Here is a 25929-nt window from a genome sequence, read left to right on the forward strand (position 1 = left end):
TTAAAGTGGAGAGAGGTCACTACAGCCTGCGACAGTAAAATACCGATAAAAATTAAAGGCCTCGTGTACAAGACCATCATAAGGCCGGTCATTACTTATGGCAGCGAAATATGGCCAGTAACCCAGCGACATGTCCAAGCCATCCATGTGGCAGAAATGAAGATGCTGAGGAGGATGTCAAGCGTCTCCAGGATTGATAGGGTTCGAAACGAACACATCCGTGGTAGCCTCGGAGTGAGAGACATCGCTGATAAGCTCTAAGAAAGTCGGCTGAGGTGGTTTGGGCATGTCAAAAGAGGGCCGCTAGAATACGTAGGCAACAAAGCCCATAGCTTTGCCTTACCAGGCCCAAACAGGAGAGGCAAACCAAGGCAGCGTTGGCGCAATGTCATCGCCAAAGATTTAAACGGCTGTGAGTTAGCGGAAAAAGACGTCCAGGATAGAGCGAAGTGGAAGGAGACAAGTAGGAAAGCGGACCCCGTCACAGTACGGGACAAACGCTAGGAGGATGATGATGATGACACTTAAATGTGATTTCAAGCGCTTGAGGACCTACACCATCTAATAGGTGCATTGTGCCGCAAAAATGTGTTATTTGTGCTTCGTTTCTTTAGGGCGAAAAAAACTCAGAAGAAAAAACCAAATCAAAATCCCAACTTCCTTAATAACTGGTGTCACCTTCCTGCTCTACAGTAGTACCACTACCACGGAAGCGAAGAACTATAGATCCGTCACGTGCTTGCCTAATACACTTTACAAGCTCCTTATATCCATTTGAGAGCAAAAATCAACGTGCCAAATTTTGGCCTCCACTCAAAATGGATGTAGGGTTGGGTCCCGTGGTACTAAAGAGCTCCTCCTCATAGACATGACCATTTGCCAACAAATCCGACGGAACAGGTAGGCCTTCTCAGCCGTTTGGATTGATTACAAGAAGGCGTATGATTCGCATGAGGTTTAAAATCAGTTACCTATTTACAAGTTATTGTATTTATGTCGCAGTCGGATTGTATAATTCGCCGTATTACATTACGGCTAGCTATTATCAGAAACAGGGCCGTTTTGAAAAGCGGCAGTTCAACGATTAGCCAGATTATCATTGTGATACGTGCATCAATAAGGCGACCCACGTTTAGCCGCATTGCATCGTACTACTATTTAGATTGGAGGGTGACCATACTTACAAATGAAAACAATGTTTAAATGAAAATCAAATTGAATAAGAAATGCTAAGGATTTTCCTTGTCAAACAGGAACTATCTTAGTTACTATATACTAAATAAAAATTGTTGTTATGTCAGACAGCGTCACGAGTGTTAAAAATGGGAACTAAAAACTGTCAAAAAGGCGGCTAATGACTCGCTGTATTACATTACGGCTAGCCGTGTTGAAGAACGTTTGGTGCCGAATACATTCCGGCGGAATTTCTTTCAGCCGCATTCAATCCGGCTAATCGTTGAACCGCCGCATTTCAAAACGGCCCTGTTTTTGATAACGGCTAGCCATAATGTAATACGGCGGATTATACGATCCGACTGCGACATTAACATTTTGATGTGGTAATAAGTATTAAGCCTTGTAAAGTGTCGAATAAAAATCCTCATTCTTACCTTTGGGGATTTATTTCTATAAGTAATAATGAAATTCATATTTATGTTTGTAATGATTCGAACTCGAGCTCTCAAACGACATCTTTCTAACTTTACAAAATACTATCTCGTATCTCATGACTCAAGCGGTAGCTATTTTATTCATGTATGTGAACATTAATTTTACTACTCGACGCTAGATGGTGTTGCAAATACGTCTGCAAAATGTAATTCTACTGGGCAATAACACGTTAGGCCAGTTATATCGAACATTAATTAACGGCTAGTTCTGATCTTGTTTTGTGGTTAGGGCCACTACTAGTACCGTATAACCAAGTATGCGGCTTCGAAACTCATGTGCTAACTTTGCACCACTCGAAAAACTGTGAAATCATTAAATAAATAAATAAATAAAATAAATAAATATTATAGGACATTATTACACAAATTCATTAATTTCAATCATTAATTTGTATTTTTATTATACATTCATTATTTTTTTCATGATAATGTTTCGCAATAACTTTATTGCGGCACGTTTATCTGGGGGCACGGCAGCGCCCCCGCCAAGACGAGCAAAGCGAAGCGCAAGGGCACTACCTACCTTTTCTCGAAGCACTTTGTTGTTTTCTGAACCTTCATAATAATAACTTGTCTTTGGATTATACATGATAAACAAAATTCTCTGGATATATAAGTAATGTCAACAGTGGACCTATTAAGTATAAAAAAATTCAATTGCATAGCTCTTATAATTTAGATATTATTCATATCTAAAAAACCCCGATTTCATCACTGACTGACTCACTCACTCACTCACTGATGATCATCAAAACCCTTAGGGTACTTCCTGAAGTCCTAGGAAGCTGAAACTTGTTATACCTATATAGGATAGTATTAGTACACAAACAACAAAAAAATTCAAAAACTTGTTATTTTTGATCTTAAAGGGTTGAAAAGGGGGGGGGGGGGGGGTGCAGTTTTGTATGGGGGATTAATAACCGCTGAACTGATTTAGTTAACATTTGGTATGTAGATACTTTCTGATATGGGGAAGGATATAGTATAGTGTTCAACCCCAAAATCACCCCGTAAGGGTGTAAAGCGGGAAGAAAAGTGCGTTAGGGAAAAAGGGTTTGATGTTTGTATGGGAAATCAGTAAAAAAGGCATATTGGATAAAAGATGCTCCAGATACATATTTTAGGATTTTTAATAGTATATATGTATTAAACTAACAGAGGTGGTTCTGGTCTCAATACTTTTTTTTCATCGCATAATTTAGGATTAATATTGAGAGTATTACACTTTCAAAAAGTTATTAGATCTAGAGCCAAGCTTGTAACTCTACAAGCCCTAACTTCACAAGCTTTCAATACGGAACGGCCCAATTCAAACAATGCTTATAAGATGTCACAGCGATACGACACCGATCAGTCAGTATCAAAAGTGTCATTTCTTCAACCAAAAACTTTACTTTTCTCTTGCCATAACGTCGACGAGCTTCAAATTGCCGACGTACCTAGATGGCGACGTCCACAAGCCGATTTATCAGGCTGAATCAAACCGTTTTTATAAACCATCCACGAAGCGATCAAACTGAACAATTCCAATCAATTCTAAACGGCCAAGCTACATAATTTGACTAAGTTGTAGGTACTTAAGTAAAAATAATTCAATATAAATCACCATTTGGGCACGGAGTACTTTAAAAATTGTCGCAATCAGCATTCATAGGGACTTAAAAATATTAGACCCTATACAAATATAAAAAAAAACGTATTAAAAGACAACAAGATAAACAATTGCATGAGTTTTCAAGTGTGATTACTGCATTTAAATATCATTAGCACGGCAGAAGGTACTACGTTGACATGTTACTTTCGATTATGTCCATAATCACCTGCCATCACAGGACGCCCGGTGTTCCCGGAGATGCTCACATTTGCACGTAAACAAGAGAATGGGAAATGAGGGTAATGTATCTGATTCACTCGAATAATCATGTAAGAGCCACTTGTGTTCCCGGAACAAAAAAAAATATGCACAGTCACGGAACGCTTTAAAAGATTATGGGGGTATGAAGCGTACAATAGGAAAAGAGATACATAATTAACTCACTTTGGGTTTGGAGCCGGTACAGTCTCCATAATAATAACTGGTGAAAATAAGCTACTAATCAATACTGGAACAGATATTTATCTATTTCTATCCAATTCTGTTTTTTATCTAATAGAAATCAAAATCAAATGAAAAGGATATCATTTATATACACAGTTGGCTGGGAATGAGAAGTTTGATATACTGTGAGTAGGTGAAGTGAAGCTTCAGGCGCATTCCACGCGGTCTGAAATTTTATGGTTATGGAATAAATTAAGAATATAATCCAGAATATTGTATGAAGCATCTGGGTCTTCTGTATAAAAATTCGGATACCATAGACAAAGACTCCTCGCATCTGAATTTATTATGTGTACGTGTGTATATGTGTGATTCCGGTTCTTAATTTCCGATCATGTAGGATGGGCTTCATGGATTAATTTGTTGAAGAATATACTTTAACCTTAATCAATGCGGCAGCTGAATGGAGTGTAGAAAACCCGCTGCCTTTTAATACAGTAAAATGCAAGGTCATTACCTTCTCACGTAAGCGCTCGCCACTTTTAGCCGATTATAGCCTGGGGAATGTTGGTTTGGAAAGAGTTCAGGAAATTAAGGACCTAGGTGTAGTCTTAGATACTAAACTTGATTTCCATAAATATGTAACTGGTATTTGTAAGCAGGCTAGTAAAACCCTAGGCTTCGTCATGAGGGCGTCGAAGCAGTTCCATGTCGGAGTCGCTGTGGTTCTATACAGTGCCTATGTCTGTAGTAGGTTGGAATATGGGGCTGTTATTTGGGATCCCTACGAGGCTAAATACTCCTTGATGGCGGAAAGAGTACAGCGTAAATTCGCCCGCTGGTTGTATCGCAAAGCCTACGGGTATTATCCATACCTGTACCCTTCATTGTTTGTCTCCGGGATGGTTGGGCTAGACACGCTTCAGATGAGGAGGAAGTTGTTGTTGTTAGTCCACTATCTTTCTGTCGTACACCACAGAGTGGACTGTCCAGCTGTGCTAGAGAGGATCAGATTGGTGGTTCCAGTGAGGGTCCCCCAGGATAAGAACTGCGTGACGGTGGCGCCGCGCCGCCGACCGGGCCAGTTGCAGCGCGTGTTCGCTCGCACGTGCCACGCTCGACACGCTCCTACCGCGCGCGCAATATCTTAACTGCACTTAATGCTCACTCAGTACGAGGAGGCTGACATGTTTGCCGGAGAATTTTCCCAATTATGTTGTATTGCCAAACAGTTCCTAAAATAATTTGAATGAATCATGATTTGTTTTATTAGTTTTTATTTATTTATCTTTATTTAATATTATTATTTCCTTTATTTTTCTTACTTCATAGACAGGTTTTTTACAATATGGATATAAAAGTAAAATATAAAAACACATTTAAAAAAAATACAAAACACATATAAACACATTGTAAAAAACCTAACCTAGGGTGCTGCCAGCAGCGGGGCAGGGCCCAAGCTGCCGGTGGTCAGGGCTGCAAAGAGAGGAACCGCCGAACTATCCGCGCCGTGTCCAAGATCACCGCCTTCTGCATCTGACCCTTGATCCAACCACCTAACGAGAGTCTCTCAAGGTGCTGGTCGAGACTCTTCGCTATGAGACCGTTCGCTGAAACGACTATCGGGACAATGATCGTCGAATCAACATCCCACATGGCGGTTATCTCGTGAGCCAAGTCTAGGTACTTACTGGACTATTATTATTATTATTTTTGTGAACGATAAATAATTGTAATTTCTTATTTGACTATTTCTCTCTCTGAAATATTTTGTCTTTATGTATAATTAATAATTTAGCGTGTAAGTGCTTTGGTGTGATGACATACTGTAAACTTACATTGTATTTAAGTGAATAAATGAATGACAATCCCCAAAGTCCATTAAAAGAGTCTCTCATTGGCGATTGGGGGCAATATTATTTCAGCATTGCTTGGTAGCCTCTATTTTGAATCAAACATTATTTATTTATTTTATATGAAAGGTAAAACTTTATTCGTAAATAAAAAAAATACATTAACTACTAACTATTAATTAATACTATTATTATATATTGAAGTTTTATTAATAGTGAATTAAATATTACGAGTTATAATAAATAAGTAAAACGTTTTTACGGATTACGAATTACATAATTGTGGAGGGCATTGTTGACTTGAGCTCACTTTTCTCGGTCCAGAGCGAATTCACGCCAGCTTTCGCCGACGCTGAGTCCACGGCGATCTGCCTCCACTCTGTCCGATCAACGATATTTAGGATGATCAACAGGACAGCGTCTAGTTGGTCGACCCAAGTAAGCCCTTTCGACTTCCCGATCGTCACCCATCCTTTCGAGGTGTCCAAGCCAGCGGAGACGAGGTGCTTTGGTCTTACCTAATATATTCGGCCTGGCTAATAGATATTTCGGCATTCTTTCCGATCCTCCAACTGCCATCGTCTCTTTTGACGGGTCCCAGAATCTTACTTAACTACTTAGGTACGTTCTGTGATTAGAAGGCTGGTCTCCTCCTTGAGTGTTAGTGTCCAAGCCTCACACCCATACATCAGGATGGGGCGGATCACGGTCTTATAAATCCGTAGCTTAGCGCGTCTACTAAGAAGCTTGCACACCAACACCTTATGAAGCGCAGCACTGCAGCGTAAGGTGTTAAGTTGTTTATTAGTCCTCCCTTATAAAAAAAGTATCGGAGGACCTCTCCCCCTGTTTAGTATTTATTGTCTGGCAAACACAACTTGTCAGTTAGTAAGAACCAGGAAAACTATGATGTTTTCTTTTGGGTACTAGTATTAGCGTAAGACAAAGAATACAAAGATAATAAGATTCTCTTGGTCTATGTTTGAAATGAGACAATCCTAAGCCAAACTATATTATGTAAGAGTCTAAAAGGAATACAGGTTTGGTCTTTGTTTAATTTTTAGAAACGTTTGTTTTATAGGTAGTTTTTTTCAGGCAGGATATATTAACCCCTTTTTATGACGTCAGTATAGATATATTTTGCAGTGTAAAAATACATCAAAAATGTCACACAAAGTAAGAATTCAGCACGAAACCTTTCCATTGAAAGCGAGAGACAAAACGCCAATAAAACTTTACCATTTAGGTACGTAACCTACTTACGGCTTGGAAACCTCGAAAAGTTCGGAATGGGGGACACTGTCAGTTTCACCGGGCTGCATGCCAGAATGTCCTGAATAATTCCGTGAAACTCCAATGCTAGGTGACAAAATAACTTGCACGTAGTGTGATATCATGAAACAGTTCGAACTGAGCGAAATCAAACCGAACTAAGTTCAATTTTACGGATCATGCGGTACTTACTATGTTAGAAAATTTTACTGAATTTAGGATCATTTGTACTATTTGTACCTATAGTCAAAACATCATTGACGTTCTGCTTCTTTGGCTAAGTTTTTTAGTTATTACAAAACTGAATCACACTTATTCCCAGTTTTGTTATTTTTTTACTTTTTGGCAAGGACATCCTACAACACTTAATTAATAAAAATAAAAGCTCTTTAACCATTATCACAGAGTACTTACATTATGAATAAAATAAACTGTCACACTTGAGTGAGAATTTGCCGATGTGCAAGTTGCGGAAAGTTTCCTAAAAGACAGAAATTTTCTCGGAAATTTATTGACCCTTTCACAGAAATATAAGGAATTTCCATTTTAAGTTTCGGGAAGTTTCAATCCCCATACAAAAATCTGGGAAATTTCTAAAACTTTCCTTTGTGGAAAATTTCCCTGGAAAGCTTCCGTCGGCACATCAGTGAGATACGATTTTTCAAAAGTAACAAGACTGATGACGTGTGGCATAAATTTTTTACACTTAACACGGATAAAACAAAAAGTACAGTCAGCATCAATAATAGCGGATGAAACAACGCGCCAAAAGTATCTGACATCCCGGATAACTTTTCCATATATAGATAAATTTCTAAAACTCATGATCAAAAGTATATCTTTTACAGTATTAGTTGTTGTATAATTAAACACATCACTTTTGTTTAACTGTTACAGAATGACTGTACCTATCGATATTTTTGACGGAAGTAGTCTAATTGTAGGGTGACTCGTAAATAGTGTAAATCCTTATTTTTTTACAATAACCAATAAAGAAACTTTAATCTCACTGGTACAAAACAGTCTTCTTACTTACTGAATGCGCAAGCTTGATCCTGCTAATGTCTCCTTAATCACCCTGAATGATGCCTACAATATTTTCATTCAATCAATCACTATTGTTTAACCTCGTCGAGGGCAATTTTTGTGTTTTTGAATCTGTAACATTCTTTTAATTTTATAATAAGAATTCAAAACTATCGAATTTGTCCTTTTACGCGGGGAATTCTACCTTTGCATTGTTAGTGAAAGCAGTTTCTCTGTATCGAGACAACAACCATTTTGAGTATGTCAATACGCGGGAGACTGTCCCTTGAATGAATGTCTTCAGGTTTAGGGTTCCAGTACCATACTCAACAGCACACTAAAATTAGGGCTGGTTTCCGAACCTGAACTGTCTCGTCGACCAATTTCCATTAGAAAGGCGTCAATAATAGAAACCCGATAAAGTTATCAAGTTTATTTTTGGATATACACGTGCCCTGTTTTTAACAGATATCAACAGCCAACCTTGAATAATTATGAATTAATATTTTGACTTGTGAGAAACAATCTGATTCTTTAAGCATCATTTAAACACTTAAGTTATTAATATACTTATTTATTAATAAGTTGATTTAAATAGGGTTCCATAGGTTAAACCAGAAATGGTGCCTTTCACCTGAGGTAAACACTACTTTTCATATCGAATGCGAGGAAACTAAACAAGATAAAGCAAATTTGCATAATCAGTAATTTAAGTAAGACTTCCATGATTTTTCCCTTAGGACTTGGAATCGGAGACTGCATGTCTGAACATACTATAGTACATTTCGATGCTAGTGCGGAAAGTATGTCATTACTTCACGAGTACCGAGATATCTTGCCACAAGCCGTAGGCGAGTGACAAGACTCAGGACGAGTGCGCACATTTCCGCACGTGTATCGTACGTCGTTTTTGAATACAGTTACGAAAACATAAGAAAAACAACAAGTATTTTTTTTGCATGTTGTATACGACAGAAATAATTGTAAATATAAAACATTGTACTATTTTTTTTCTTTTATTAGAAGAACAAACAGAGTAAAACTAACTTACACATAAAACATGCATTTTCCTCCACGACAGTCCTCACCGAGATACACAGTCCAATTCAGTTTACTTATTCTAATTATGGTATGAATATCTATTTCCTATTGGCACAAACTATTGCATATTAGTAAACAACAACAAACAATTTATAGCATTATCTTATGTGTAAAGGCTATATTTACAAATAACAATTATTATTACCTAAGTATCATTATTTACGATTATTTGTGTATCGTATATTTAAATTGTATGAAAACAATATCGAATGTCGCCTTTGGACACTTAAAACATGTTTGCAGTAAGAAAAAAAAACCGGCCAAGAGCATGTCGAGCCACGCTCAGTGTAGGGTTCCGTAGTTACTCTTCCCTCACAATAAGCTAAACTGGAGCTTAAAGTATACTAAATTGTTAACCAAGGGATGAAACGGTACCTTTCACCCGAGTTAAACAAATAGGCAAATGTGCATAATCAGTACCTAATTAAAGTAAGTCTTTTTATATATATATATATAAAGTTAACTCAAAAACAGCTAAACTGATCATGTCCGCTATAGTTTTCATTTAATGTCTTTCTTACGGTCTACTTCCACGATTTTTTTCATATTTTTTGGACCTATGGTTCAAAAGTTAGAGGGGGGGGGGGCAACATTTTTTTTTTCTTTCGGAGCGATTATCTCCGAACATATTTATTTTATAAAAAAATATTTGTTGAAGACCCCTATTAGTTTTGAAAGACCTTTCCAACGATACCCCACACTGTAATGCTGAAGCAAAAAAAAAATTTCACCCCCACTTTACGTGTAGGGGAGGTACCCTAAAAAAAATTATTTTTTTAGATTTTATTGTACGACTTTGTCGGTTTTATTGATTTATATATCCATGCCAAATTTCAGCTTTCTAGCACTAACGACCACGGAGCAAAGCCTCGGACAGACAGACAGACAGACGGACATGGCGAAACTATAAGGGTTCCTTCATTCCTTGTTGACTACGGAACCCTAAAAACGCCTCTTCTTTGACAGGCGTTTCGCCAGCTATTCCGTTCCATTCAGACAACTTATTAAAAACGGTTTTTCTATATTCAATATTAAAAAATAAACGTGTTATAATGATGAAGAGGTAAGAAATAAATTAATAAAAATATACATATTTCATATTAAAAAGTATGTATATTTTTATTATTCTTACATTAACAGTAGGTTTTTATGTTCATTATGACTTTGAAAGGAAACTAACATCTCAATACATACAATACAATACAAAACAACAAACTCATCAATAAGTAGTCCTGCATTGGAACAAGTATAAATTAAAAAAATTGGAAAATTGAACCCCCTCTGGGTTACACATGTTTTTTTTTTTCGGCGCGATTATTTCCGAAAATATTTGTGCTATCAAAAAAATATGTTTGATATCCCTATTCGTTCTGAAAGGCCTATCCAACGATACCCCACACTATAGGGTTAAAGCGAAAAAAAAATGACATCCCCGCTTTATGTGTAGGGGAGATAGGTAGGTATTTTTTTTTTCATTTTTTTTTACGGCTTTTTCGGATTTAGTTATTAATATATATCCATGCCAAATTGCAACGTTCCAGCAATAACCATCACGGAGCAAAGCCTCGGACAGACAGACGAACATGGCGAAACTATAAAGGATACTAGTTGAGTACGGAACCCTAAAATACCTGTCGTGAGCGGATTTATTCGATTGTCATATGATAAAATATAGTATAAGGAATAAATGTTATGTACATATTTTATTGCATCTGTCGATAAAGTGCAATGGTGGAATGAATGCGTAAGGTTTATTAGCCCCCCGGCTGAGAGCGCACGTGAAGGCTGTCTAATCGCGTCTGGGTGGCCGGCGGCGGGCGCCCCGCGAGCCTCAATGGGCGCGGGCGGCGCCCGAGCTAGTCGCGCCACAAGCCCCGGAGGGGCCACACGTGTCCTCGTTCCCGCCACGCGACTTATGTAACCATCCACACGGTGAGTTTGCCTCTAACCTCCACCAACCCCACGTAACACCGATTAAATCGCGCGTGCGTTCGCGCGACGCGTAGTGGCTCGATAGCGAATCGCGCGTTCGGCTAACACGTTCGTTGTGCAATAATCGTCAGCTGGAGAGGTGACATAATCGATGCAGTAAGTACCGGTGATCGACGAGTGCGAATATTGGCATGCGGCAGGTGCGTTATGTAACGGGACACAAGCCTGTGCTTGAGACCGTTATCGGCTGGATCGGCCGGTTCAGAAACCATTTCTGCAAAAACACTTTTTAATGATAGCATGAGAATGATCATCAATCATCTAAAATATATCATTATGTAAACCTTAAAAACAGAAAAATAATGTCGTATATAATTTAACTGGCCGAAAACAGCTTTATTTAGTTCCTAGATCCACCAAAGTTGCTGTTATACTGGTCTATTCAAAACGTGTAATGAGGGACGGAAGGCAAAAAGGTTCACATGCACTGCCTAATTGGGAGGTCGAATGCGAAGAATTCTGCCCGCTCGTGGAAGGTTCTGGCAGAGTTCCGGTTTCTTATTATCATGTTTTTTACTTTTCGCAGACGACTTATGAACGATATATTTAAGTATATCTAATAAAAAATAGGAAACCTACGTAGCTGGCGCCATGTGTATCTATAGGCTGTTTCGTTTTTCTCCAAATCGATACTAGGTACCGTATAATTTAACCAATATACGATCCAAACTAGCCCGCCAATAACACTTTTTATTCATGGTAGGCCTGTGCGAAGCTTGGGTTTTTAATTACTTGCTGATTCTTTGTTAAATACAGCAGAACAGTAAACTCAGCTCCGCTGTTGATCATGTACCAATATTAGTTTAGTTATTCCCGCTTTACTTGACCTAAATCTTATGAGATTTCTCGTGGATATCTAGCTCGGCAAGATTGTCCATGTTCTTGTATAGCTTGAGACAGGTTTTAAGTTATCAAATATTGATTTCTTTGTAGTATGAGTGAAATACTTATCTTGAATGTCCTGTGGTTGTACTTACATAATAAAAATTCAATACTTATCTCTGCATCGGAAGAGATCCAATACAGGGATAAGTTCTATCTAATTTACTTTGTAACTATTTATGTTTTTCGTGTTTGTTTTTCTATGTACAATAAAGATTATACATAGATACAAAACAATCATTAAAGCAAAATTTTACATTATAGGCCAAAGAACAAAATAATAGTACCTGTTTTACAAATAATATGTTTTGTATGGTCAATTTTTTTGTAAATACGTTTATTGGGAGACTTAGAAAGACAGTTGGACAAAAAATCAGACGAGGAAAATAACCATTTATCATGATACTGCTGGTGACAGAAAAGCGATGTCGCTTTATCTATACTTTTGAGAAGCTACAGACCATTCGTTTAAGAAATAGAGATTTCGATATAGTTGGGCCTGTCTGTGACGGGGTTTTATGAAATGGAACATGTTTTGATGGAACAAGATACGTTCTTCGATGTAGTGTAGTAATATTACACCGGAAAGCTTCAGTAGGTGACTGAAGTCTTTGTAATCAATTATTAGAAATGTTGATGAAAAATAGGCCATACAGGTTGTTTATTTAGTCACCTGCAATAATTTACGGAGTGAATACAACTTTTACTATGAGACTAACCCCGAAATTGCGAAAAAAAGGCTGTTTCATAATAGGTACATGTTGGCTTTCTGACCTTAATATTTCTATGCGAGAGAAATTTTTTTTCGCGATATCAGGATTTCTCCCATAGTAAAAGTAAATTATTGCAGGTGAGCAAATAAATAACCTGTATATGTATGTATACAGGGTAATTCAGGAGACGTGAGCCGAATCAATACTGCGCATTTAGTAAATTATAAACAACGTTTTGTATTAGTATTAGTGAGATAGATATATTTAGATAAGAGATATTTTTTTGTCGTGTTGCAAGATAAGTTTTTGATTTACTTTCGACATGCATAGTTACATCCTACAACCTAAATATCTACCTACATTACTCAGTCACGTTTATGAGGACAAAAACAAAACAATGAAATGATTTTTTATGTATATGTTCATCCCAGTTCTCACTAATTTATCCTTCTAATGAACTGAATTTAGCGACTACGTGTATAATAATATTTAGGGGTTCGTAACAATAGCGGTCTTCGGGTCCATTGTAGCCTTTAAGACGGTGTTAATGATGAGTCGCGCCTGTTCATATATTATTTACATTGTGTTAGCCATCATGGGGAACAACACGAAGTAGAAAATTTATAGCCAACTATTTAAAAGTTTAAGTATGTGAAACTTACCCCGGGAAATTAGGTCTGGGTGGCCGTTACTTTACGTTTATGGAAGCATTTCCGGCAACACATAAAATGCGCGAACCTTGTGCGAACATTGTCGCTCGGCGTCTATGGTCTCATAAAACTAGCAATTACGCGATTAGAAGTGATTAATACAAGTAATTCTTTACAAGCTTCGTTTTGTAAAGTGATCGACTGATCGCAATGAATTTGATGTCAATTATATTAGGTATCAATGACAGAATTTCAATAGGTATTATTGCAAAAAAAGTAAAAAGTATTAACATAATTTTGGCGATACGGGAAAATATAATTTTTGTTTGGGATTTTCTTTTATATTGATTGATGGTCTCAGCATGCTGTTTCTAGTGATAGCGACTTGTCCCTATACAAAAATTATAACAAGGTTTATTCATTTATTTTAATCTTTATTGCAGAAAAGAAATACAAACGTACAAAAGGCGAACTTAATGCCATAAGGCATTCTCTACCAGTCAACCTTTGGGAAAAGCAGATAAGTTGTAGGCGGTGCAAAATCATGATCATAGAACCATAAATAAAACGCAAATAAATATAAAGGTATTATTATTCATCTGTGATAGGATATTGTATAATAGTTACGAGTATACCTAGTAAACGTTTAGTTTCAGAACAAAAAAAAAACATATATTAACTCGAATAGAGATAATAAAATTGTCACAGGCTTATACAGGATGATTCATGAGACGTGAGCAGGACTCAGCCTACGCAATAACTGAATGTTAATGTATATTGTCTTAAGGTGGTTCGCTTTCCATACAAAAAACAATTGCGTTTTATGAAGTCGTTACACACTATTACTACATAAATATGTGCGCATCTATCTACTTTCGAATTTTCGTTTGTGCTAAATCGATAGAAAAACTTTGTTTCATACAGAAATCATGCAAAAAACGTTATATTTTTTATCTATGTAACACCAAAATAACGTTTTTGGCGTGATTTCTGTATAAACCACCTTAAATTATCTTTTATGATAATTCGTCCGTAAAAGTTGCCAAGTCATCACTCTAGTTAGTCTTTTTATATAGAAGCTAGTTAGAGAGCTAGATCCAGTAAGAGAATATATCAAGATGATATGTGAAATACGACGGTTGTTTGCTTTGCGAGAGTGAAACTGTCCAGCTTTACGGACATGTTTCTGAATAACATTATGCTATCTTGTAATATATAGTCTACAGGATGTTAAAGAAGTGTTTAAGCTACTTTAAAAATAAATATATCTGACCAATCTGACCATGCATGGGTCTGAATATCTAAAAATCAAGTGATTGGTAGAGTTTTATTCGGTTTTGACTTGGATTTTTTTGATCCGCTTTATTACTCCAAGAACAAAGTTCCGCATCTCTTGATTTCAGATTTTCTCTCACTGTAGCACAGCGCCACTTCAATTACTCACCCTGTATAGGTACTGGTAAAGTGAGCTGAGTTCGGTTTACTATGAACTTTTACAAGATTTCTCTCCATTGAAAACAAATAGAGTTTTTTATTCGAAGCATTTTTCACGTAACATTGAACTATAAGAGCGTTTTCAAATTGTCCGGTCCGATATCGGATGTAGGATCCTACATACGCGTAGTCAGGCTGCGGGGGCGCCGGCTTCAGCGGTCACGCACGCTACGACAAACATTAGGTGCCTACATGTGCGCACAAACAAACATTATCGTTCGATATCCGGTAACGTGCGAAATTTTTCAGTTCTCTTCGCAGTTGACAATTTATTTCGAATAAAATGCCATCTCTACTTCTACATAATATTAGAAGTGGGTGACCAAAACTCAAAAATTTATTCTGCAAGTAGGCCTCAAGGGCTCTTTTACAAGTCAATACAACATTTATAGTAACATCATATAGAGACATGAAAAATACATAACAACATTCATAAATACAACAGCCAATACCTGGGTAAACATTACATTATAATAATCTTAAATTAAATAATTATCATCAGAAATCAGAAATAGCATTTACTACAATTACTACAATACAATAGAGATGTATAGTCTCTATGGTTAAAAACACATTAAATCTGGAGATGTAAAAGGTCCCCAATGTCAGAGTACTAATACTAATAAAATTTGGAGGTGTAAAGTCTCTCCAAGTGTCAAAATAAAATTTATACTAAATAAATAAACCGCGTCTGGACTGTTAAACTAGCAGTCTCATAAACTAATGCTACAGAATACATAACTAGTATGTACCAAGTCAAGTATATTATACAATATGACAGAGACGTAGTCTCCACGGTTAATACATTAAGTTTGGAGATGTATAAGGTCCCCACGGTCTGAGAAAAATAATAATACACAATAATAATGACATTAATAAGATTTAGAGGTGTAAAGGTTCTCCAAATGTCAAAGAATAAAAAAAAATAAAAAAAATAATGAAATACATGTTTCACGTCAAGAGACTGTTAAGCTAACAATCTTAAAACTAGTTCTACAGAATACATAACTACTATGTATTTAATATGTCAATGTCATCAAAATAACTAAAACATAACAAACATTAATACATAAGGTTGAACAGCTAGAAACAACAGCGCCATATGCCTCTCCGGGACACTGCACGCAAAACTATTACAGCTTTTGAGACTGGATACCTGGCCATGATTCCGTGTCTCCCAAGTAGTCATCTATTTTATAGTATCCCTTTTTGAGAAGTGCATTTTTGACGTATTGCTTGAATGAAGTATAGGGCAGGTTCCATGCGTCTAAGAGTACGAGTACTTTGTTATAAAATGTTACACAGTTTCCCATGAACGATTTTTTAACTTTCTGTAGACGAAACTTGGAGACTACTAACTTATGTTTATTTCGCGTATTATAAATATGGATATCAGACAGTTTCTTAAAGGACTTTATATTCTTATGCGTATACATTATCACATCTAGGTAGTATGTATTGTGAAGCTACTGTGAGAATATCTATTTCCTTGAATCGTTCTCTCAGTGAGTCACGAGAAGCCATGTTATAAATAGATCTGATTGCCCTCTTCTGAAGAACTAAGATGGTTTCTATGTCAGCTGCTTTGCCCCACGCCAGTATGCCATAAGACATAATACTGTGAAAGTAACTGAAGTAAACTAGGCAACCTGTCTCCACGTCAGTAAACTGCCTGATTCTTCTTACTGCATACGCGGCCGAGCTCAACCTTTTCGCCAGGGCAGATACCTATGTGAGGGGCCCATTGCAGGTTACTATCTAAAGTAAGGCCCAGAAAAACCGTATTCTCGACAAGGTCCAGCGTTTCGCCATTTAATGTGATGATAGTTTCAGATTTTCTTACATTCGGCAGCGAAAATTTGACACATTTCGTTTTTTTCGCATTAAGAAGTAAGTTATTTGCTGTGAACCATTCTAGTACCTTTTCCAAAGTTTCATTGACTTGGCTATAATCGCTCAGTTTCCTGTCAACTTTGAAAATCACACTTATGTTTTAAAAGGTTCGGCAGATCATTTATATATACAAGGAAGAGAAAAGGACCCAAAATTGAACCCTGTTGTACTCCGAGCTTTACAGTCATTCCAGTAGACTCCGTTCCATTTACAACCACTTTCTGGGTTCTTTGGTTTAAGTAAGACTTAACAAGGCTTAGAGCTTCCGTTGGCAGACCGTAGTGCTTCAGCTTGTGTAGAAGTGTGTCATGCTCCACGCAATCAAATGCTTTGGACAGATCGCAGAAGACACCTATAGCATCTAGCGAGTGTTCCCAGGCGTCGTATATGTGCTTGATTAGTACAGAGGCGGCATCAGTCGTCGAACCGATGAAGTCGACCTTGCCTATGAAGCCGATGGTTCCGGATTCAAATCCTGGTAAGGGCATTTATTCGTGTCATTGATTTCTATGTATTATAGTATTTATAAATATTTACATATTATATATATCGTTGTCTAAGTATCCACAACACAAACCTCATTAAGATTACAGTGGAACTTAGTAAATTTTTGTAATAATGTCCTATAATATTTATTTATTTTATTATTCAGAATTTGGATATTTTTACACACTATAAAACAAAGTTCCCCACCACGTCTATATGTTCACGATAAACTCAAATACTACTGATTGGATTTTAATGCGGTTTCACCTATCAATAGGGTGATTCTTGAGAAAAGATTGGGTTTACAATTTGTTAGGGTTTTGAGTAACCCGTGCGAAGCCGGGGCGGGTCGCTAGTGTTATTATAAAATCGATATTGATGTAATGTGTTACAATAAATGATAACATTTTCACAGATTTTAAAATTCGAATGCATCATAGAGGGTTTATGATATGCGTGAAGATAAAAGGTTTAAAAATGACTCTTTTTTTTAATACATAGTTTATATTGCCAAAACAGACAATGCTGTTAATACCTTCCTGCAGATGCAGAGCTCGCAATCAATCATCTCAGTCTTTGTTTCTTAGAAGGTTCCGCCTTACTGTTAAAAAGATAGGTAAATAAAAAAATATTCCTATACCTATCTGTAGAAATATACTGGTAGGTACTGGTAGGTTGTATAAATATAAATGGATCGGGATCGAGTTACCTTCAGCTTGGGCAGAACTATAACTTCACTTTATGGGTTCCGAAATATACGAGCATGGCATGGATTGATTGCCTAGGGCTAACATACACTAGTGTTTTTTGTTATTTTCCATTAAAGCTTTGTTATATTCAAATTGAAATTTAATTTACTTATGTGTTTAGTTTATTCTGCGTTTCAAAATGTACCTGTCGTATAGCTATAATATTTATACTTTGTAAGTTTCCTTTAAGAGGCAACAGGAGTGGTCATTTCTCCATACAAACGTACTCGACTGTTTCCTCCGTGGTTTTTGAAGCTAGAGCAATGATTTTTTCAACACAGATTATTATTAATAATATCTGTGTCGGAGAGTTTTGCTTTTTTTTGATATTTTTGTTTCTTAAGGCGCTGGCGTGTACTTCAAATATTCGTAAAAATGGCCTAATGTACTAGGCCGCAAAGAGAAGCATGGTATACAAAACTGACATCAATTAGCCTAAAAAACTAAAAAGCAAAATAGTCCGACACAGATAATTTCATTACCATTTAGATCTCAATTTCGGTTACATTTGGTTAAGTTTAGGAGGAGGTTGAGTACGAAACATCGTTTTTTTTTTTGAGATTTTTACGCAGGATTTTTCACCTAACCTGGGGTTGTCCTTATGGTACTAGTTTTAGGAGCCAAACAGATTCCATTAGCGAAACGGATATATTCACCTACAATACTTAAATCTCAGCTCCCGTACGAGTATCCTCTTTAGTCTCAATACCAATTTTAGTTAAAAGCAATAAAAATACTGAGGTTTTAAATAAAATAACAAGCGAATAAAAAGCAAAAATGTCGAGTATCTAAGAATTTTGTAATCGTATTTTTAGAATCGCGCTGGACGGTCCTATATATTTATCGATTGTAATATATACTCGGTGTTTGCCAGACTAGACCAGCGGTTGAACAAAAATGGGTTTCGATAATATTAAAGTTTTTTCTTTTTTGATATGTCATTGGGAGTATGTTAAATAATACTTTGGTAAAAAGTTAGAAATTTTAAGGTTGAGCTTTCGGTTATATTTAAATATTTTAATTTTTGCTAATAACTAAGTAAATATAGAATTAAAGTTACAGAAAACTTTAGCATATCGAATAACACTTCAATTTATGTACAATTTTCAGTTTTTAGAAATCTGGAACAGCTGCTTTCTAGTAAACGTAAAAACACGAGTTATTTTGTAAATATAGAATTAGAGTTGCTGATATTGCAAAATTACGATATTATCGATCAACTTAGTATTCTAGTAAAAAGTTAGACATGTAGACAATGTGCTTGTCTAGATATTGATTTCAGGTTAAGCAGTATAGCTAATATTGAATTAAAGTTTGTAGAGTTAATAATAATCGATCATCAACAATGATCTCAGTTACTAAACAAAAATTTAGAAATATAAAATCACGGCGACACTCATTACTGATATGTATGCACTCCTTGCTTATATAAATACGTTACGTTTCAAACGCGCGGAAAGTTTGCGCGCGCCGCGCGCTGTGGCAGGAGGCAGCGAACAACGGTAGTGGGGAGCGGGGTGCCCTTGACTGCGTCTACGGTCCATCAAAAAAATTCCTAAAGCGTGTTTTAAATTAATAGCAATAGAAAATTGTTATTTTGTTGTTACTATAATAGGTATTGCCCGCGGTTTCGTTCACGTAGAATTCGTTATCGCGTTACATGAATATTATTTATTTATTTAAACTTTATTGAACAAACAAAAAAAAAAACACAAATGGCGGACTTAATGCCAAAAGGCATTCTCTACCAGTTAACCATTGGGTCAAATAGAGACAAAAAAAACACATTCTCATACAGATGACCACCCTTCCTTGTACCATTTTAAAAGCCAGTTGCAGCTTTTCTTTCCCGATTTTTTTCAGATGTTTGGACTTGGTATTTTCCTCGCGATAGTTATTTGTTTTAAGGGGAATGTTGTTGTTAACCGCTAATGCTAATATTGATAACCGATAGTTATATAGAGATACGTTATAAGGTATATGCACCCTCATGTTATTTATTTCTGATAAGAAATAAATGTAAGACAAAATTCACAGTGATACATTTCAAGTAGGTTGCCTTGTAAGATTGCGTACGGATAGTATTTTTGTTTGTTATTTCATCGTATGATATATCAAATGAAAGCTTATTTGAAAGTTGCCGTATTAAAAAAGTTGGTCCAGTTAATGGTCGCCTAGATTAACCGATTTTTATATAAAATGTAGGCAACCATGGACTGGACCAACTTGTTAAAAAGGCAACCTAGTACAGTTAGTAATATAGTACCTGGGCGACCGAGCTTTGCTCGGTTATAACTATTTATTGTAATATGGTGGTGATAATGTACATAAACTTAAAAAGTAAAATGTGAACTGACAATTATTATTATTTACAATCGATTTTAACATTACAGCACTTGTCACAGAGTAACGCCATCTATTGTCGATTTCTCTTATTACATAGGTCATTTTTTTTTACTAAATTAAACTTGTGTAAAACAATAAAAATTAAAAAATTATATAATAACTTGAACATATAAAAAAAACAAAAGTTAGTCACCGGGCGAGATTCGAACCCGTAACACTCGTTTAGCAGTCCGCGTCTTAACCCGCTGGACCAGACGGACAGTGGCCGGCAACACGAAATTAGTGACCATATTCTGCGTCGAAAGAAAAACGCATGAAAACTCGAAAACATGCGTTTTCCCAAACATAAGACTAATCTAGATAGATTGTATACCCCCAAAAACCCTTATATACCAAATTTCAGCGAAATCGTTAGAGCCGTTTCCGAGATCACAGAAATATAATTATATATATATATATATACAAGAATTGCTCGTTTAAAGGTATGAGATAAAATAACTTTTCTTTTGATATATCATGTGACGTTTTCGTTTACACACTAAAAGCACAGTGTAAAAAGTAACAGTGGGCCGACGCCTTTGATGTTTGCGTAAATGCCGACACCGCTCAAGGTCTCCGTACCTACCTAGGGTCATCACAGACTTACACAACTGCCCAAAAGAGGATGGAAATGTTTTTAGTTTTCATGTTGTATGATGTATGTGTACTAATTTTACAAATGACGTCCATTTTGGAAATAAAGATGGCGGACGTCACTTTTTTGAAAAAGTCGTCATGGGTGTTGTTTTCTGGGTTTTTAGGGGTGTGGATTTCAAAAATGGCATCTATTTTGAAAATAAATATGGCGGACGCTACTTTTTGAAATGGGTGTCGATGTGTGTAGCCGTTATATCAACCACCTTTAATTCTAAAATGGTCTCTATTTTTGAAATCTGCACCAACAAGAACCGCCAAAATTGACGTCATTTTTGTAATTGGAACCCCGAGGAACCTCGGAGATGACACCCATATCGATTTTCAAGAAAAATTAATGTCCGCCATCTTGGATTTCAAAATAGACGTCATTTTCGTAATCGGAATCCTGAGGAACCTCGGATATGACACCCATATCGACTTTTAAGAAAAAATATGTTCCGCCATCTTGGATTTCAAAATGAACCTCATTTTCGTAATCGGATCCCCGAGGAACCTCGGAGATGACACCCATATCGATTTTTAAGAAAAATTAATGTCCGCCATCTTGGATTTCAAAATGAACGTCATTTTCGTAATCGGAACCCCGAGGAACCTCGGAGATGACACCCATATCGATTTTTAAGAAAAATTAATGTCCGCCATCTTGGATTTCAAAATAGACGTCATTTTCGTAATCGGAATCCCGAGGAACCTCGGATATGACACCCATATCGACTTAAGAAAAAATAATTTCCGCCATCTTGGATTTCAAAATGAACGTCATTTTCGTAATCGGATCCCCGAGGAACCTCGGAGATGACACCCATATCGATTTTTAAGAAAAAATAATGTTCGCCATCTTGGATTGCAAAATGGACGTCATTTTAGTAATCGAAACCTCGAAGAACCTCGGAGATGACACCCATACCGATTTTTAAGAAAAATTAATGTCCGCCATCTTGGGTTCCATAATGGATGTCATTTTCGTAATCGGCACCCTGAGGACTTTCAAAAATAATGAAAACATCAAATACTACATGATACATATACAAACAGAAGCAAGAAACAATTTCTTGCTTTTTAAAGTCTTAAACTACTCATAATTTCTTAAAATAAGTTATAAAACATGTCCGCCATTTTGAATTTGAAAATTGATATCATAATTATGATATATTTTTGTTTACACTGAGACAAATAATTAGCACATGTCGTATGAAATATTTTAATTGTGTGTTTTTTTTATTTTTTTTTATACTACGTCGGTGGCAAACAAGCATACGGCCTGCCTGATGGTAAGCAGTATCCGTAGCCTATGTACGCCTGCAACTCCAGAGGAGTTACATGCGCGTTGCCGACCCTAACACCCTCCCACCCCTCGTTGAGCTCTGGCAACCTTACTCACCGGCAGGAACACAACACTATGAGTAGGGTCTAGTGTTATTTGGCTGCGATTTTCTGTAAGGTGGAGGTACTTCCCCAGTTGGGTTCTGCTCTAGATCTGGAATGACATCCGCTGTGCTGTGCCCTACCACACAGAGCCAGATGACATTTACAATGCCCATACCTCTCTTATAATGCCTGTGCTAAAAATGTGATTGCGTAATGTGTAAAACAATAAAAATTAAAAAATTATATAATAACTTGAACATATAAAAAAAACAAAAGTTAGTCACCAGGCGAGATTCGAACCCGTAACACTCGTTTAGCAGTCCGCGTCTTAACCCGCTGGACCAGACGGACAGTGGCCGGCAACACGAAATTAGCGACCATATTCTGCATCGAAAGAAAAACGCATGAAAACTCGAAAACACGCGTTTTCCCAAATATAAGACTAATCTAGATCGATTGTTTACCCCCAAAAACCCCCATATACCAAATTTCAGCAAAATCGTTAGAGCCGTTTCCGAGATCCCGGAAATATATAATATACAATATACAAGAATTGCTCGTTTAAAGGTATAAGATAATTAGGCATTAAAACACTCGTGTGATCTTTTTAAGAAACTCATTTCGTTCGTTTCCTAAGCCCACACTCGTGTATTTTAATGCCTTTTATTATGTAGCAGTAACATAAACTACTAATATATGTTGAAAGTAAGTACAGGCGGCTAACACAATGGTACCAAAAGACAAAAGTTTTGAAAATGTAGTTTTCATCATCGTCACTTGGCTGTACATTTGAGGGCCTATCGCGAACCACGTTCGACGTGTTACCTCTCTGTCGCACTTGTAAATTCGTACGTAAGTATGACAGGGAGGCAACACGTCGAACGTGGTTCGCGGTAAGCCCTCTGATGCCACCTCCATTAGTCTTTTGTACGCCGGTATAGCCTTCGACTCAATGTATAATCTACACTTTTTATGGAAACGTAGTTCCTCCTTCCTGTAGAAATATTTAACTTTCCCATCACCAAGAAAGATTATTTGCTCGCAGTTATTAACTGCTCAATTCCTCGTTTTTTCTCTGTTACTAAGTCAGTACAGTACACATATCAAACATTTTTCACTCATTTTGAAGTCATAATAACTTTTATTCTATAATTAAATTCATGTAATGTCCGCATCTAATTTATGTGCACGATAAACAAACAAATGAATGATTTGAAAGAAAAGACAAACAGCGCTTGCGAAGCTGAGCGGGGGGCGCGGGCGGGGCGAGGTATCTATCGCTCACTAGGTCGGCTACGATAGGCTCCCGCGCGCCGAGCCGACATGTTGACGGACCACCGCGGCGTGGTTATGAATTTCGCGCCTTTTTAAGTTGATTTTACTATTACAATGCAAGCTACACACAGATATTTCTACCTTTCCATAAAATGGCTGCATATATTATTTTATAGTAATAGACTTATCTCTACGGACTTTAATTCAATATTAGATCTTACAGGACAAAAAACGCTTATTAATTGTAAAGCACATATCCTATTCTTCTAATTTTTTGCCTTGCCTATTAACTTAAGAATTTAGATATGATATTGTGGATTTTTCAAACTTTAATTCAATATTGACAAAATAATAAGCTAATTTGAGTTTGACAAAGTAGCACGTTGATTTTTTTTCTAAAAAATTGATAGCATAAAGCCTCATACATATTATAAAAGACGATGCTTAAATTTTGTACTTTAATTCAATATTCAAAATTCATCAATAAAAATACATAAATACCTTATTTATATCTAACGCTCGTTCTAAATTTTCTTCATATATTACAAATATGCTTAAAAATATGTCCCATACCAGATAAACATCACTTTTCACTCTTTAGAATTATCGAAACTTATAGGGCAAAAATCCGGTCCCACTATTGGTCTAGACTGTTGATGTCGTTTATTTCCAAGAAGAATAAAATACCAAGCAAGCGACGCTGTTCCGTGATAAGACGTAATTTATTACATGTATTCGGTAATGGGTGGTCCGAAAATAAATTCCCTCACACGGCCATAACATGAGAACATAACTATCGGTGTCTTAGCAAGGCCGAACGATTAAGTCGACTAGTTTTTGCTTATTATAAACTGGATCCGTGAACGTGTGAATACGGCGTGGCAAACCTAAGGTTAGGGTTCCGTAGATGAAATGGCAAAATAGAATTTCTACCTATAGTTTTGTATATTACGTACTCCACTACCTACTCATATTAAAATGTCATTAGACAGTTATTTAAAATAAACCTAAGTTTTGAAATATTTATTGTAAATAAAACGTTATTAAATGTTGTTTAGAAGGTTTGGCTTGTTAATAAGCTGGTAGTTTGGAAAATATCGCTCTTTAACATTATGATCGCCAATTGCCTACCGCAGTTGGGTTGTGGCCTGTTTATTTTATTGTGCATTAAATAATATTGTAGAAATTTAAGTTCCTAGCGCCTAAATTCACAATTATTTAATTTAATTTAAAGTATATTCAGCAGTATTTTTTCAAATGGAATAAACCTAACGAGTATGGCTTGACTTTAAAAATGTAGTTTGTAGGTTATACATTAAATTTTGATGTAAGAATGGTTAAAATTAACATAATATGACAACACATCAAAACTTACAATAGGAAATAAATATTATGCAAACCTCTGCGTAGAGGGCGCTACTAGCACAAACTGAGGGACGCGATAGGCCAAAGAGTAAAGCAAGTATATATATATATATATATATATAAACTTGTCAAAAAACTGTTTAAAGCATAGTATGTATAAGTTAATCTATGGTTTACAATATGTGCCAGTGCTGCACTCCAGTGGCAAAACATTGCAGTATTACCTCCTATTGCTATGATTAAATGAGGTTTCTGTCAGATTATGGATTCTGTGTACATATTTATTTTATTGGCTGTGAAAAGAATACGCTCAAAGGCGGCGGAATGGAATTTTGATTTAATAATTCCCCGCAATCAACTTTTTTGTTCGTCATTCGCTGTTGTGTTTTCATTTTAATTTGACGCCCTTTCATCGAATTACGGCGTTGAGAAGGCAGTGAAAATGCGAGATATATTCGAGGTTCCATTATAAATTGATTTTATAAAGTTTCGGTAGAGGGAAAACTAATTTATTCCGTTTCGACCAGCGTATCCCATTCGTCTATTAGTCAATTACTTGATATTCAGATAGGCTGTTGAATTTAATGTTTAAAATGAGACACTGTATGGATTGACTAAATTAGTTTAAGTTAAATAAGTATTTGTCAAAAAAACATTTTTGGTGGAAGCTTTTATCGCTGAATGTATTTTTTTACCGCAGGCAATCTAATACTCATCATGACAATTCTAAAAATTCCAAAGACAATTAGGTTGCCTTGTTTCATCACAGAGTTCCTATGGCTACGTCCTGTCTTCATCATCTGGTCGATGGTACCATAATATTGCACTGTCACCCGACTTACATATGTATGCAAATTCTTAGCTCAATAAGAAATCGAGAAATACGTCCTATTTATCTTCCAAGATTTGACCCACACTAAGACACTGACCCACTAACCAACTAACATTCATTCTAACAAGAAAAGTTAAAACACAACAACACACAGGACAAGTTCAGCTTGTAAAAAAAGCCATAGGTAAAAAAGCTTTGAAATTTAGTAACTAATAGTTGTTAAAAATT

General features: G+C 36.3%; 1 protein-coding gene and 1 long non-coding RNA gene across 9 annotated transcripts in view; one reads left to right on the forward strand and one right to left on the reverse strand.

Moving 5' to 3' along the window:
• LOC133527413 (uncharacterized) overlaps positions 1–25929 on the reverse strand; it is a 152706-nt gene that overhangs the window by 80285 nt on the left and 46492 nt on the right. The gene's annotated exons all lie outside the window — the stretch shown is intronic.
• LOC133527392 (potassium/sodium hyperpolarization-activated cyclic nucleotide-gated channel 2) overlaps positions 10743–25929 on the forward strand; it is a 292754-nt gene continuing 277567 nt past the window's right edge. For 6 of the 8 annotated variants that reach the window (XM_061864361.1, XM_061864365.1, XM_061864375.1 and 3 more), the window contains exon 1: positions 10743–10892. The gene's annotated coding sequence lies outside the window, so the exon portion shown is untranslated. Of the gene's footprint in view, positions 11049–11072; positions 11093–25929 lie in introns of those variants that run through there. The other 2 variants (XM_061864362.1, XM_061864363.1) reach the window with 2 other exon arrangements.

The sequence above is a fragment of the Cydia pomonella genome, chromosome 18 (assembly GCF_033807575.1).
Source record: "Cydia pomonella isolate Wapato2018A chromosome 18, ilCydPomo1, whole genome shotgun sequence".
NCBI lineage: Eukaryota > Metazoa > Arthropoda > Insecta > Lepidoptera > Tortricidae > Cydia > Cydia pomonella.